This window comes from Pan paniscus, chromosome 2 (assembly GCF_029289425.2).
Source record: "Pan paniscus chromosome 2, NHGRI_mPanPan1-v2.0_pri, whole genome shotgun sequence".
NCBI lineage: Eukaryota > Metazoa > Chordata > Mammalia > Primates > Hominidae > Pan > Pan paniscus.
The window spans coordinates 157858158-157875310 of record NC_085926.1 but is presented as its reverse complement, the minus strand read 5'-3'; the positions used below and the strand labels follow the sequence as shown (position 1 = coordinate 157875310).

General features: G+C 43.3%; 1 long non-coding RNA gene across 5 annotated transcripts in view; it reads left to right on the top strand.

Moving 5' to 3' along the window:
• LOC117979808 (uncharacterized) overlaps positions 1-17153 on the top strand; it is a 140629-nt gene that overhangs the window by 106202 nt on the left and 17274 nt on the right. The window contains exon 6 of one of the 5 annotated variants that reach the window (XR_008624923.2): positions 2291-2432. The exons of the other annotated variants lie outside the window; for them this stretch is intronic. This is a non-coding gene — a long non-coding RNA (uncharacterized LOC117979808). Of the gene's footprint in view, positions 1-2290; positions 2433-17153 lie in introns of those variants that run through there. 5 annotated transcript variants of the gene reach the window in all.

The window sequence follows — 17153 nt, the reverse complement described above, 5'->3', positions numbered from 1 at the left end:
TATTATTATAAATAATTGTGAATACACATGGGGCACAGGATGCATGGAAAGCTTCAGGTTTTTTAAAATATCTATCAGTGGATGCATTTTCTTGGCATTCACAGAAGGCAGGAGGAGGCGGATGTCTCACAGATGCATGGGACACTGAGGCACAGCTATGTTAAATGTTATCTGGTACTAAAGCCTCTATAATAGATGCCCCTTAAAGTAAAGCTACTGCATGAAAACCATACTGTTATTAAAAACTATGTGATATGGTTTGGCTGTGTCCCCACTCAAATCTCATCTTGAATTGTAGCTCCCCCAATTCCCACGTGGAGCTGGTGGGAGGTAATTGAACCATGGGGGCAGGTTTTTCCCATGCTGTTCTTGTGACAGTGCATAAAACTGATGAAATCTGATGGTTTTATAAAGGAGAGTTCCCCTTCATATGCCCTCTTGCCTGCTGCCATATAAGAAGTCCCTTAACTCCTCCTTCCTCTTCCGCCATAATTGTGAGGCCTCCCCAGCCATGTGGAACTGTGAGTCTACTAAAACCTCTTTTTCTTTATAAATTACCCAGTCTCAGATATGTCTTTATTAGTAGCATGAGAATGGATTAATACAGTAAATTGGTATTGGGTAGTGGGGCACTGCTGTAAAGATACCTGAAAATGTGGAAGCGACTATGGAACAGGCAGAGGTTGGAAGGGTTTGGAGGGCTCAGAAGACAGGAAGATGTGGAAACGTTTGGAACTTCCTAGAGACTTGTTGAATGGCTTTGACCAAAATGCTGATAGTGATATGGACAATAAAGTCCAGGCTGAGGTGGTCTCAGATGCAGATGAGAAACTTGCTGGGAACTAGAATAAAGATGACTCTTGCAATGTTTTAGCAAAGAGACTGGCAGCATTTTGCCCCTGCCCTAGAGATTTGTGGAACTTTGAATTTGAGAGACATGATTTGGGGCATCTGCTGGAAGAAATTTCTAAGCAGCAAAGTGTTCAAGAGGTGACTTTGGTGCTGTTAAAAGCATTCAGTTTTATGTATTCACAAAGATATGGTTTGGAATTGGAACATATGTTTAAAAAGGAAGCAGAGCATAAAAGTTTGGAAAATTTGCAGCCTGACAATGTGATAGAAAAGAAAAACCCATTTTCTGAGGAGAAATTCAAGTTGGCTGCAGAAGTTTGCATAAGTAACAAGGAGTCAAGTGTTAATTGCCAAGACAATGGGGAAAATGTCTCCAGGATATGTCAGAGATCTTCCTGTGGCAGCCCCTCCCATCACAGGCCTGGTGGCCTAGGAGGAAAAAATGGTTTTGTGGGCTTGGTCCAGGGCCCTTCTGCTCTGTGCAGCCTAGGGACTTGGTGCCCTGAATACTAGTTGCTCAAGCTGTGGCCAAAAGGGGCCAAGATACAGCTTGGGCCATGGTTTCATAGGGTGTAAGCCTCAAGCCTTGGCAGCTTCCACATGGTGTTGAGTCTGTGGGTGCACAGAAGTCAAGATTTGAGGTTTAGGAACCTCTGCTTAGATTTCAGAGGATGTATGGAAATGCCTGGATGTCCAGGCAGAAGTTTGCTGCAGGGGCAGGGCCCTCATGCAGAACCCCTGGTAGGACAGTGCAGAAGGAAAATGTGGGGTGTGAGCACTGCCTAGTGGAGCTGTGAGAAGAGGCCCACCATTCTCCAGACCCCAGAATGGTATATCTACTGACAGCTTGCATCATGCATGTGGAAAAGCTGCAGACAATGCCAGCTTGTGAAAGCAGCCAGAAGGGAGGCTGTACCCTGCAAAGCCACAGGAGCAAAGCTGCCCACAACCATGGGAGTCCACCTCTTGCATCAGTTTGACCTGGATGTGAGACATGGAGTCAACAGAGATCATTTCAGAACTCTAAGATTTGGCTGCCCTGCTGGATTTCAGATTTGCATGGGGCCTCTAGCCCCTTCATTTTAGCCAATTTCTCCCATTTGGAATGGGTGTATTTACCCAATGTCTGTACCCCTCATTGTATCTGGGAAGTAACTAACTTGCTTTTGATTTTACAGGCTCATAGGCAGAAGAGACTTGCCTTGTCTCAGATGAGACTGTGGACTGTGGATTTTTGAATTAATGCTGAAATGAGTTAAAACTTTGGGGGACTGTTGGGAAGGCATGATTGGTTTTGAAATCAGGGGTGGGATGATATGGTTTGGCCATGTCCCCATCCAAATCTCGTCTTGAATTGTAGCTCCCGTAATTCTCTTGTGTCATGGGAGGGACCTGGTGGGAGGTAATTAAATCATGGGGGCTGGTTTTTCCCATGCAGTTCCCATGACAGTGAATAAGTCTCGTGAGATCTGATGGTTTTATAAAAGGGAGTTCCCCTGCACATGCCCTCTTGCCTGCTGCCATGTAAGATGTGACTTGCTCCTCCTTCACCTCCTGCCATGATCGTGAGGCCTCCCCAGCCATGTGGAACTGTGAGTTCATTAAACCTCTTTTTCTTTATAAATTACCCAGTCTCAGGTATGTCTTTATTAGCAGCATGATAACAGACTAATACACTATGCATGCCAAATTTTATTTGATTCAGGTATTTTGGGCCAGAAAACAAGACAACAAATGACCAAAAAGCTTCTATTTTGGGAGACTCAACCAATCAGTCAAGGTCTTCAGTGCATACGACTTCTCTAAAGGGCCAATAATCCTCTTCTATTGAGATCTTTTGGAGAATTCCATGGAAAGGTGTATGCATAGGTGGGAAGCTCTTTTTCATGATTTGGATGAAAATATGCTTGATTATAATAAATAGTTAAAAATATTTTAGCCAGGTGTGGTGGCTCATGCCTGTAATCCCAGCACTTTGGAAGGCCAAGGCAGGTAGATCACTTGAGGTCAGGAGTTCGAGACCAGCCTGTCCAACATGGTGAAACCCTGTCTCTACTAAAAATAAAAAAAAATTAGCCAGGTGTGGTGGCATGTACCTGTAATCCCAGCTACTCAGGAGGCCGAGGCAGGAGAATTGCTTGAACCTGGGAGGCGAAGGTTGCAGTGAGCTGTGATCGCGCCACTGCACTCCAGCCTGGGTGACAGAGCAGGACTCCATCTTAAAAAAATAATAATTTTAAGTAGCTTTGGGTCAAAAGATATAACTGGCTAGAGTATAGTGAATATATCACTTTGGAGGAGAAGGAACTAGGTCAGCATTTCTTACACTAATTTCCTCTACATAACAGTGTTCCATGAGATGATACCTGGCATTCACTGAAAAATAAGAGTGGGATCCCTTGGGCAGGTTTTGAGAAAAATCTCTTAGAGATTTATAGTGCACACCAAAACAGTAAAGCTTCTGAGAAGTCCTGTAGATTTGTATTTAGTTCATGCATTCAATCAACAATACTTATTGTATACCTATTATGTGCCAGCACTGTTTAGGTATGATAAACTTAAACATAGCATTTGTGCCACTTTCTTGACCATGAAATCATGGTTTTTGTAATATGCTAACACTACTTGTTGCAAAGAGTGGCATTTGGGAGATGTTGGCTAGGTCTTCCTGATCTTTTGTTAGCATTTGGCCGTCTAGGATAGGTAGATGCCCCTTAAAGTAAAGCTACTGCATGAAAACCATACCAATATTAAAAACTATGGGTACCAATTTTTATTTGATTCACATATTTGGGGCCATAAAACAACACAACAAATGGCCAAAAAGCTGATTTTCTCCTCCCAGAGAAGAGGAGCCTTCTTTAGGGAGCTGAGTTGTGGTGTTGGAGCTGATCAGTAACACCGGGTAGGATTTGCCCATAGGCTATAAAATATAAAACCAAAGATGAGACAGCAAATGAACTAGGGCTGAAACAAAAAACAAAACCTGCATCTCAGGACAACTAAGTAATCCACCCAGAGACTGTGGGAAAACTCTAGGTTTGGGGGAAAAGAATGGCGTTTTAGGAAGCAGAACTGGAGAGGGAGGGGGCTCAAATCAAGTGTGATGTGAGAGAAGCCTAGAAAGTTCTCAAAATCTTTGATGCCTGGTTATCAGCATTTTTACAGGGTGCTGGTGACCTTGGCCATGGTGGCTAGGGGACTATCAAGGACAGATGTGATAGCTAAGATAATGTGTCCACTCATATGAACTCCTGTATTTTACTAGTGATCTTTATTCTGTTAAACAGTGGCCAATTGCTTCATGGCAGCCATTTTGAAAAATGACAACTGCAGAGAAGGTCCTAGAATGAGTTTTACATAGTTTTGAAGCACAAGCAAGCTTCACGATTCTCCAAATAGCTTTTGACACAGAGGATAGTAGTTGAGGGAAGGGAGTGTGCAAAACGGGTTAAGGCAGGGGTCCTCAGTGCAGGGGCCCCCACCTTTGGGCTGTGGGCTGGTACCAGTCCATGGCCTGTTAGGAACTGGGCTGCACAGGAGGTGGTGAGCAGTGCCAGTAAGAATTACCGCCTGAGCTCTGCCTCCTGTCAGATCAGCAGATCACAGGAGTGCGAACTCTACTGTAAAATGCATATGTGAGGGATCTAGACTGTGCACTCCTTAAGAGAATCTAATTCATGCCTGATGATCTTCGGTGGAACAGTTTCATCCCAAAACCATCCCCGCCTGCCACCCCTGTGGAAAAATTGTCTTCCATCAAACCAATCCCTGGTGCCAAAAAGGTTGGGACCACTAGGTTAGGTGACTGAGTGGCTAGTTAAGTACATTTTCTCATTTTTCCTCTGTGGATTTAAAAAGATCTTGCTCACCATTTTTCACATAACTTTTTATATATTTAATGACACTTAACAAGCGATCTCCTCCCAAAAGCCCCATCAGCCTCTGTGGGCTTTTCTTCTTCAACCCGTTTCTCCAGATGAAAAAAGAATCCAATTACTGTAGCTTTCCTAGTTAATGGTCAATTTCTCAGCCCATTTATCATTTTCATTGATTACCAAAAGAGACTCTCGGTTTATGAACTCATTTTCAGGAGCCAGACTTAGTCAAGGCTGGTCCATGCTAGTGCATGCTAGTCTCATATGCATCAATCAATACTATTCTCCTGACTGGGCACAGTGGCTCACCCCTGTAATCCTAACATTTTGAGAAGCTGCAGCAGGAGGATCACTTGAGCCCGGGAGTTCAAGGGCAGCCTGGAAAACATAGCAAGACCCTGACTCTACAAAAAACTTTAAAAAATTAGCCAGGTGTGGTGGTGTGTGCCTCTAGTCCCAGCTACTCAGGAGGCTGAGGTAGGAGGATTGCTTGAGCCCAGGAATCTGATGCTGCATTGAACTATTATTGTGCCACTGCACTCCAGCCTGAGCAACAGTGAGACCCTGTCTTTAGAAAATAAACAAAAATAAAAATAAATGCTGTCTTCTCAAAGCCCAGTGCCTGAGTAAACCTCAAACCTAGACACTTGAGTTGTGGTATTCAGAGATGGGGAGACATGCTTCCATGGAAGGATTTTTATTGTGTACGTGGTTTGTAAAATAACTGCTTGTTTCTTGATGATGAGATGTGCTCATCATTCCTGTGTGTATAATTCAATACATGGTTAATATTTACACGTGTCAAGTTTTCATCAGTCTTTTCAAAATGGCCTTTCAAAGGTAAAGACTAATGGGAACTTTTGAACACTCGAGGCTCATTTCTTCCTGAAGACCCTCTGAGGATGAAGCCATGTGCAGGCAGAAACAGAGGGCTCTGTCTGGCCCAGAGACCTGCCTCATGAAACCCTTGTTCCTGAACAGCAAGAGGAAATCCCGCTCCCCTTGGCTCCACTCACAGAGCCACAGTTCACATTTGTGGTAGTTTTAGTTTCCCTCTTTGTGAGGTAAGCAGCTTTCTCCCAACCAACCCCATGTCAGCGCCCCTTCTTTATTTTGGCTTCCAGAATGAGTGTTGGAGTCCTGCTGTCACTGAGGGCAGGGCCTGGACTTCCTGCCGGCCCCTCCCCACACAGGATGAGCTCACAGGCCTTCCCCTATCGTGTTTCCCTCACTATTACTGCTGAACCTTGTGGAGTTCACACCATTCTTTTAAAACCATTCTTTTTGAGGAATGAGACTCTGTCAGGGTGAGTTGTTTGCGGAAGTAATGCTGTTTCAATGTTTTAGTGTTGCTGTTGATACCTTCCTGGAGTCCAAGAGAAAGTGAAAGTTCATGTTTACTCTTTTATGGGAAACATCCACCTCCCTCCTCACACTTCTTCCTCAAAGGTCTGGCTTTGGTTCCGTCTGGTGTTCACTATAGCAAGTGGGCCAGATGGAGCTTCTGTTGGTTGGCTATGAAATGGAAGGCTTGGTTTTTTGCAAGACATGTGATCGACGGAGCCATGTTGAAGTCTTTAAAACATAGCCCAGTTGGATCCCATAACTTACCAGTCACACCTGGGACAATCACAATTTCCAACTTCCATTCACATCAAAGCTCTGTCCCTCCTCCCCAGGCAAGCTAGAGTGCTCAGCGGAGGCCTATCTGAGGAGGTGACGGCAAGCCCAAGGGCCAGCTCATTTTTTTTTTTTTGAGACAGTCTCACCGTAGCCCAAGCTGGAGTGCAGTGGTGCAATCTTGGCTCACTGCAACCTCCAGCCCCAGGGCTCAAGTGATTCTCGTGCTTTAGCATCCCTAGTAGCTGGGACTACAGGTACGTGCCACCACACCTGGCTAACTCTTTTGTGTTTTAGTGTTGCCCAGGGTGGTCTCAAACTCCTGAGCTCAGGTGATCTGCCTGCCTCGGTCTCCCAAAGCGCTGGGATTACAGGCGTGAGCCACTTCACCTGGCTGGGCCAGTTCATTTTTATACTCGAATCATGACCATGGAATGCTGAGTCAGACACACTTTTGCTTACATAAAACCCAACACTGGCTTCTGCTGTCCTCATAAGTACAACTTCTAACTTGGTTTACAAGCCCTTGGTGACCTTGCCCATCCTTGTCCTGCCAGCCTCCTTTCTCCACATTCCATTGCCATCCTATCACTCACATTCTTCACAGCATTCCCTAATTAAAAGCTGAGGATTTCTTCACAAACCAAGACCTCTGCATGTGTTCCTCTCTCTGACTCAAATCCTCTTTCGCCCAGTTCTCCTTCCTCTTCTTCATTCTGCTTGTTTAAACTCCATTCATGTTTTAAATCTCAGATTTCCTCCAGAAAGTCTTTCCTGGCCCCCCAGACTAAGCTAGGTTTCCTAGCCCTATAATCATTAGTCTTTGTTGTGATTGCCTGTGTCCCCATTGGACCATCAATTCTGTAAAGCAGGGGACCATATTTGCCATATTTACCACTTGATCTCTGGCACTGAGCACAATGCCTGGCGCATATTGTATGCTTAATAAATATGGGATGAGTGATGGTTTTAAAGCGGCTGTGGGTCCCTGAAAGCAGTAGCAGAGTTAGAAGGCTTTTCAGACCAGGTTCCTTGTATTGCAGGGGTATGCAGTAGGCTGATGCTGACGTGGCTGGGACCCAGAAACATCAGCACAAAGGAGATGAGTCTGTCTGTTCTTTGACAGCAGGAAGTAGCTGCAAAAATGTGCTGCAAGGCAAGGAGTGGTGTGTGTGCAGCCCAGGCTCAGAGATGGCAGGCTTGAGGCCTCTGTCCAGATTCCACAGGCCCGCCTTGCTCAGGGCCAGTTGGAGTGCTTTGCCTGATAGACCCCAGAGGGGACTTTTGACTCGACATTTCATGAGGGCCCTGTATCTAATCCGCAGATCTGTCTCAACCCATCTGTTGAAGTTTCTCCACTCAAATGTCAGTCCTAATTGGAGATTGGTGATTTGTTCCCTCAAAGTCAGGCAAAGGCCAAAAGGGGCTGCAGGACTTGGCGAGAGAGGAGTGGCGAGGGCTCAGCTGGAGGGTGGGGGCTATTTGCTTGGCCCCCATTGTGTCTCCAAGGGCTTTTCTGTATGACTTGGGAGATGCTGGGAAATCACTCTCCCAGGCTGACTGAAGGCTGGGAGAAAACAGCAGAGAACAAACTCCTCTCTAGTTTGTTGCCTGGGCTGCCACTGACCCCATTTCTGCTCTCTGCCTCAAGATCAGGCCTTGTGTGGCATGCTGGGTGGTGAAGAGGGTATCCTGACAGGTATGTGGGAGAAGGGCTGGTGCCTTGCAGTGGACCCGAGGCCTGGCAGCTTCCAGTGGGCCCACATTCTACTCCCCATTTAGTAAGACAGACAGGTTAGTGGTCAACAGTGTGGACACTGAAGCTGGGCCGTCAGGGTTTGAATCTCAGCCCTGCCATTTATGCCTGGCTATGCAATCCTAGGCAAACTACTTAAAAGTTCTTTGCCTCTCTTTCTTCCTTTGTACGTATCTCATAGTTTCAAAGTCCTTAGAATACTGTAAATATTTACAATACTGAAGCAGCATTTTCATCTATAAAATGAGAGGATTGGACTCAGTGAACTCGAAGAACCCTTTTGATGTAAAACTCGCAACCTGCCTGGGTTCAAATCCTGACTTCACAACAGACCAGCTGGTAGTTCTCAAGGTTAGGGACTGTACTTGTACCTGGCTCAATTCTGGTGTGACCAAAGTACCTGAGACAGCACCTGGCACATAATAGGTACTCAGAAAATGTTGTTGTTATTGTTGGTCAGTTTTTTAGAAACGGGGTCTCACCCTGTTGCCCAGGCTGGAGTTCGGTGATATGATCATAGTTCAATGGAACCTCCAACCCCTGGGCTCAGGAGATCCTCCTGCTTCAGTTTCCTGAGTAGCTGGGACTACACCACCATGCCAGGCACACACCACCATGCCTGGCTAATTTTTATTTTTATTTTTGTAGAGACAGGGTCTTGCTATGCTGCTTAGGCTTATCTCAAACTCCTGACCCGAAGTGGTCTTCCTGCCTTGGCCTTCAAAGTGCTGGGATTACAGGTGTGAACCACTGCTACTGGCTGGTCTCTAATCAGGAAATTTTGAATGGGTGGTGCATGGATGAGAATCCCATGAAGAGGTATAAATAACTGTTATGAAGCAATGAATACGGGCTTGCCTCGGCCCAGGGGCCAAAGCCTTCAGGAAGAAGAAAAGACCGCTTCCATCTTAACAGATGGATTTGTGGTCTTGAGGAGCACCAAAGCCCTGAAGAAAAGGGGGGAAACTAGGGTTTGGGAGACCAAGAGTAGAGGAATATGCAGAGGAATTCACCATACACTATGGCCTGCCCTCCTGAGCAGGAATGCTTGCTTCCTGCTGACCTGGAAACCAGCTGTCCAGCAGAATGGAAAAACAGGTGGACTTAGACCCAAAGACCTGAGTATGAATCCAGCCCTGCTCTTCTCTGCTGTGTGCCATGGCACAGAGCACACACACGCCATGCCAGACAATTGATTTTAATCAACTTTATCTAGTTGATAAAGTACCTACAATATTGAGAGAATGAATGGGAGCATCACTAAATACCTTCTCAGGATGCCAAATTTCGTCTTTGACATGAAAATGTTTAGTTTTCAAAGTCGTTTTAACATACCTTCCCATACACAGAACGCCCCTGCAGGGTAGGAACCTTTCTTATGCCCATTTTGGAGATTTGATTCAGAGCAATTGCTCAAGATCTGCTGGCTAGTTTGAACTCAGGTCTTTGGACTGCAAATTTTTCTTTCCCCTCTGCCTCCTAGTATGCAGCATGAATCTCCAGACTAATGTGAGACCTTTTAGATGGCTGAATAAGGAAGAAACCTGGAGAACATACATGTGGGTTAGAAGTCATCATGGCTCCGAGATCGCAGGCTGATGCCATTGTTACTGGGAACTGGAGACAGAGCTGAAGGACCCAGGGAGCCGGCCGGCCCAGCTATTAACACCTCAGGGAGCTCAGCTTGTGCATGGATGAGGCATCCAGGAAGGCAAGACAAGGTAGATGCCAGGCTCATAAGAGGGAAATTCTTCTAAAGAAGGGAAAGCACTGGAGGGAAATAAGTGTAATTGCTTCTCATTTGAGATATTCAGCAATGTCTGATGTATATCTCCAGGGAGGATACTTTCAGTTTAGGGGAGGATTTGGGAACTTGGTTTGGGGATTCTAAGCCTAGCATGAACAGTGAAGAAAATCTTTTATGCCTCTGTACAGAATCATCACCAAACAACTTTCAGGCACATATTCATTCATTCTCAACTCTGAGTACCTACTATGTGCCAAACACACTCCTGGGCCCTTTGGGGTGGTACAAAGTTGATTCAGCTATTGTCTCTAATCTTGAGGAACTCCTGGAGGCTTAGTCATGTAGTCAGGGTTTGAACCCAGACAATCTGACTCTGTGCTGTAAATTAGCATCATGCTACCTCTGTTAGAAAACACACCCAACTCGGCCTGGAGGAATCCAGAAAGGCCTCTAAGAAGGAGTATCAGCTTTGAGAGGAGTTGAATTGAATTCAGCAAATGGATGAGAAGGGAAGGATGTTCTAGGGAAGGACAATGTGTTGAAAGGCTAAAAGTTGTAAGGAGAGAAAGGCATATTCAAGGAAATGCAAATAATGTGGAATGACATAAGATTAATGATAATAATAGAAAGAGGGTAGAATGTGTGTAGGAAGTAGAAGGAGAGGAGGCTGGGGACTTGAGACGGGCCCAGTTTAAAGCACTTTAAACTCCATGCTCAGTATTTTGTCTCAGTGGCATTGAAAAGTGATGGATGTGTTTTGGGCAGAGCAGTGACATGGCCAGCACTGTGACATGGGACATTGTGTGCAGGAGCTTCCTCTAGGGCAGTGGGTCCCAAGCCCAGTCATTTACTTCCTGGAGTAACCATTTTTTCTTCTTTGAATCCACTCCTTCTCCAGCCTTCTTCATCTCAGTAAATGGTACCTACAAATGTCTGTGTCTCAGGTCAAAAATCTAAGGGTCATCCTTGATTTCTGCTCTTCCTGTACCATGTACATCCAATCCATCAGTATGGTCTCTCAGATGGCTCCTGAGCCCATTTGCTTCTCTCCATATCCATCATCTCTGGCCTGGACAACTGTGTCTGCTTCCTACTCAGGAAGGAGTCTTCCTGCCTCCCTGCAATCTAATCTCCACATAGAAGCCAGGGGATCTTTGGAAAAATCTGATACTGTCTGTGATAAAGAATAACTTGAGGAGGTATGCATGGGACACAGAACACAGAGCCAGATTGTCTGGGTTGAAATCCTGATGACACCATTAAGAAGCCAGGATTTCCTTTTTAAAAACAAAAACTTTTTTTTTTTTTTTTTTTTTTCTGAGACAGGGTTTTGCTCTGCTGCTCAGGCTGAAGTGCAGTGGCATGATCATAGCTCACTGAAGCCTTGACTTCTTGGGCTCAAATGATCCTCCCACTGCAGCCGTCTGAGTAGCTGGGACTATAGGCATGCAGCACCAAACCTGGCTAATTTTTAAATCTTTTGTAAAGAAGTGGTCTTGCTACATTGCCCAGGCTGGCCTCCAGTGAACCTTCTGCCTAGGTCTCCCTAGGTGTTAGGATTATAGGCGTAGCCACCGCACCTGGCTGTCCCCTTCTTAAACCCCTTTCAGCAGCTCTTGGAATTTCATTGCCCATGGAATACAATCCAAACTCCTTACGATGGCCACTCCTGGCTGCCTCTTCAGCCATCTCAGGCCAGTCCACTCGTTCCCTTGTCAGCAGGCTCTAGCCAACAGGCCTTCTGACCCTTTCTAGAACTTGCCAAGCTCTCTGTGACTCAAGACTTTGCACTTCCTATTTCCAGCCCTTCCCTGAGCAGTTCTATGACCCGCTTGCTCCTTCTCCACTTTCCAGCTTAAATATCGTTTTCATGGAGGCTATCTGCAGACCTCCTCAGGTTATTTCTTATCACAGCACCCTGTGACTTTCCTTCATAGCTTATTTTATAGAAACCTATTTTTTTTTTTGAGATGGAGTCTTGCTTTTGTTGCCTAGCCTAGAGTGCAATGGCATGATCTCGGCTCACTGCAACCTCCGCCTCCTGGGTCCAAGAGATTCTCCTGCCTCAGCCTCCTGAGTAGCTAGGATTATAGGAGCCCACCAACGTGCCAGGCTAAGTTTTGTATTTTTTTTAGTAGGGACGGGTTTTCACCATGTTGGTCAGGGTGGTCTTGAACTCCTGACCTGAGGTGATCCACCCACCTTGGCCTCCCAAAGTGCTGGGATTATAGGCGTGAGCCACCGCATCCAGCCTAAAAAAATCTTTATAGTCTGAATTTGGTCTTTCTGCTTAGCTATTTGATGTCTGTCTTGTCCTGGAAGAATGTCAGCATGCCAGTCTTTCTACTGTGGTGCCCCCCAAGCCTAGAACGGGGCTGGAGTGTGTAGGCATTCGAGAAATATTTGTAGAATGAATGAATAAATGAGTGCAATTTAATCCTCCAGAGCACGAGTTTTTTTCTTAAGTTATCCCTCTCATTTTAATAAGAGAAGAGATGCTGAGTGGAAGAAAAAGCCCACACAACGATGGTTTATTCCCTTTAGTCTTGTCTTTTTCCTTTGCGAGACTTCACTTTCTGGTTATGAAGATGAATGTCTGACACGTTTTTTTCCCCCAAGATGCTCTTTCAGAGTGCTGACTGGTTGAAACCTGTGGCGACAGCTTTCATCGAGTCCAAGAGGTGTTGCATGCTCCTGCTGGTTAGAAAACAGCACTGTGTCACAGTAGGGGAACAGAAACAAAACCAGACCATGCTTGAGTGCAAGCTGCAGCATGGAAGGGACTTGAAAGAGCATCTCAGGCCCAGCCCCCTTGCTGTATAAATGAGGAAACTGAAGCTTTGCGAGGCCAAGGAAACAGAACCCATTCTCTTTTTCCTGACTCCCCTTACCCACCACACCCCACCCCTCACCTTCCCACTCCCAGTGAGAGCCTGGATCTGAGTTGACTGGTGATACTGTCATTCTCTTGTCCATTCCTCATCAAGGTTTGTTCTGATGGGGCCGTGAAAGGCTGTGTTGTCAATAGCCTGTGTGACCTTCTTGAGCACTTAGGGATGTGTCTTACATCTCTGAATACCCTCGACAATTCTAATTTTGGTTATGCCTTGCATGAATTTAGTGAAACTTTATGGGAAGCTTATTTTTATTCTCACCCCTAATTGTGTCCTACGGGTTAATGAGGGTCCTCATTTTACTACTTATTTTGTAGCAGTAGAACTTTACTTATCTTCAATTAACTTCTTGTAAAATCTAAGGCAGGAACCACCACAAGCAACTTGCAAGTCTTATTTGGCTCAACTGTCTCAGGGCAAGTGTCCTTTGTTGAACTCCCACAACTAATTTGAACTAATTGGTAACACTAACAATTGGGCAGTTTTCCATAATAATTTGAGATTATGTCTTCTCTTGGGAAATAAGAAAACCTGGGACAGTGATCCTTTGTGGCAACAGTTAGCAGGAACTGAGTAGTTGCATGCATCAGCATTTCACTGCCCCATTTAGACCTGGGGAACACCCAGTTTAACACAATCATCACCACTCCTCATTGCTTTACATGCAGCTGGGTCTACTCAGTTACTTTATTTCCCCAGCTCCTGAAAATATTTTGAGTTCGTATCCCTGAAATATCCTTCCAAAGCATTCTGGAACTTGAGATCTGTGATCCATGATCACATTTATGATCTATAGATTTTTAGTATAGTATTCTTCAGACTTGGTCTTCCTCATGTGACACCCAGCTTCAGAGACCAGGGCTGGCTGCTCTCCACTGGGGGCATGATCCTCAAGTGCTTCCTTTAGAACAACTATGAAATTTAAAACAAAGTTAATCCAGAGGGATTTTGGAAGCAGGATGCAGAATGCGGAAGAAACTCAAGATAAGGTGTGACAACCAAGTTAGGAAGGGTGCAGGTGAAAGTTCAGAGAATCCTACCAAGCGGTCAGTCATTTAACTAATATCTATTAAGATTTTACTATATTCCAGGCACAAAGTGCTAAAAATATAGGTGGCTACTGCCACCCATTCCCTATCATTACCGTCTGTTTCTGCTCCTCCTACTCTTCTGAAGTTGCTGTCTTAACGGTCATTAACAATCTCTGCTGTGGACTGAATTTCTCCCCTCTCCCAAATTCATATATTGAAGCCCTAACCTCAAATGTGATGACATTTGAAGATGGGGCTAGGAAACAATTAAATTTACGTGAGGTCATGAGGAGGAGGCGCTCATGATGATATTAGTGCCCATATAAGAAGAGAAACTAGACAGCTTACTCCCTCTACCATGTGTGGACACAGCAAAAAGATGGCTGTCTTCCTGTGAAGCCGGGAAGAGGGCCCTCACTAGAACTTGACCATGCTGGCACCCTGATTTTAGATTTTCAGCTTCCAGAGCGGTGGGAAAATAAATTTCTGTTGTTTAAGCCACCCAGCCAATGGCATTTTGTTATGGAAGTTCAAGCAGACTAATACAGTCTCCTAATGGACAGATCCTGTGGTCTTAATCATATGTGGATTCTCTGTAGCCTCTGAAAGGGAAGACATACTCTACTGCTTCACTCATATCCCTTAGCATTAATGGGACATTCTCCTCTTATATCTTAGGCTGCTTCTAAACTTCCTTAACTTAATCATGTCTGCAAAGTCATGTTATCTAAACAAGGTAACATTAATTTGGTTCTAAGGATTAGGACCTAGTATCTTTTTGGAGACATTATTCAGCCTACTACAGACTGCTATTGATTTTGGTGTGCTAACCTTGAATTCAGCAACATTTGTCTGAAGAGTCAACTTTATATAGACAATTATTTCATAAGCAAATTACAATTTTGTGTTTGCTGACTCAAAAAATTTCTATTCTTTCTCCTTTGCCTTCTGTCTCTCCTCTACCTTTAGACCCTCTTCCCCTTCCTCCTCCTTCTATTTTTGGTCTAATTTTCTTAATTTTGAATGATTTCTTTTTTTGTATTTATAACAACTTTTTGAGACATAATTCACATACTGTACCATTGACCCATGTCAATTGTAAAATTCAATGTCTTTAGTGTATGTACACAGCTATTCAACCATCATCACAATCAATTTTAGAACATTTTCATCACCCCATGAAAAACTGCATATGCCTTAGGTGTCAACCCTCAGTCCTTCTTCTCCAAGCCGTAAGCAACCACTAATCTGTTTTTTGTCTTTATAGATTTGCCTATTCTGGAATTTCATATAAATGAGATGATATAATATGTGGCCTTTTGTATCTGGCCTCTTTCACTTCTTGTGTTTTCAAGGTTCATCCATGTTGTTGCATGCATCAGCACTTCACTTCTTTTTTATTGTAGTAAAATATAAATAACCTAATGTTTATCATTTTTAACCATTTGTGAGTGTACAATTCAGTAGCATTAAATACATTCACAATGTTTTATGACTGTTACTGCTATCTGTACTCAAAACTTTTTTATTGTCCTCCCCAAAAACTCTGTAGCCATTTTACAAGTCTCTCTTCCCCTACCCTCCAGCCATATAACTTGATTCATATAGTATTTGTTTTTCTGTGTTTGGTTTATTTAACTAAGCATAATGTTTTCAAGGTCAGTCCATGTTGTAGCATATGTCAACATTTCATTCCTCTTTATAGCTGAATAATAGTCCATTGTATGTATGAACCATATAGCTGAATGTATAGTCCGTTGTATGTATGTACCACATTTTGTTTAGCAGTTTATTATCTGTTGATGGATATTTGAGTTGGTTCCACCTTTTGGCTATTATGAATAATGCTGCTATGAACATCAGTATACAAATATCTGAGTCTCTGCCATTTTACTGAGTTATTTTCAGTTCCCTAGAAGTGGAATCGCTGAGTCATGTGGTAGGTCTATATTTACTCTCTTGAAAAACCAGCCTGGGCAATACAGTAAAACCTCATCTCTACAATAGATACAATAAAATATAAAAACCATCACCACCAAACTGTTGTCTACAGTGACCACACTTTTATATTCCCACCAGCAAAGTACAAGGGTTCTAGTTTCTTCACATTCCTGTCAATATTTGTTACTTTCTGTATTTAAAAAAATTATAGCCATCCTAGTAGATGTGAAGTAGTATCTTATTGTGGTTTTGATTTGCTTTTACTTTATGACTAATGATGTTGAGCATCTTTTAATGTGCTTATTGGTCATTTGGAGAAATGAGTTTTAGGAGTTCCTTGTATATTCCAGATAGAAATCTCTTATCGGATCTATTATTTGCAAATATTTTCTCCCATTCTGTAAATTGTCTTTTCACTTCCTTTGATGCACTAAAGTTCTTAATTTTGATGAAGACCAATTCATAGTTTTTTCTTTTGTTGTCTATGCTTTTCGTATTATATCCATGAAGTTATGGCCAAATCATGTCATCTTATTGCCAAATAACATTCTATTAAACAGATATACCACGTTTTATTTATTAATTTATCACTTTATGGACATTTGGGTGTTTCTACCTTTTGGTTATTTTGAATAATGCTGTTATAAACATTCATGTATTCATGTTGTTGTATGGACATATGTTTTATTTCTCTTGGATATAAAATTACTGGGTCATATGGTAACTGTCTGAGGACCTGCTAGGCTGTTTTCCAAAGTGGCTGCACCATTTCACATTCTCATCATCAGTGTATGAGGGTTCCCACTTCTCTACATTCTCACCAACACTTGTTATTATCTGACCTTTGAGCATAGTCATCCTAGTGAGTCTGGAGGAGTGTCTCATTGTACTGATATTTATGTGCATATGTTTTATTTTGTTTATTAATACACAAGGGTTAGCTTGAATTTACAGGGCTTTATTTACATTTCCTTAGTGACTAATGATGTTAAGTGTCTTTTCATTTGCTTATTGGCTATATCTTATTTGAAGAAATATCTATTCAGATCTTTTACCCATTTTTTAAATTGGGTTGTCTTTTTGTTATTGAGTAGTAATAGTTCTTTATATATGTGAAAATAAGTAATCCAAAATCTAAGCTATTGGAACTCTAAATTATTTTAAGCCTGAAAGGAATGTGATTATGAAGCCTGAGTCACATGACAGGCAGCTATAACCTTGGCAGCTATATCTTAGGAAGCTATAAACTTTGTTTCTCTGATTATAGATTAGCCTTCTTCCTTACCTGCATTGTTTTGTAAAGTATTGTAAGTAACTGAAAGGTGCCAGGGAAGGCCTCTTCTCTCTTCACTGTTGGTCTTCATTATAAATTAACTTCCCTCTTTCTCACACAAAGACTTCATAGCTATCACGTTGTATTAAGATGGAATGTTA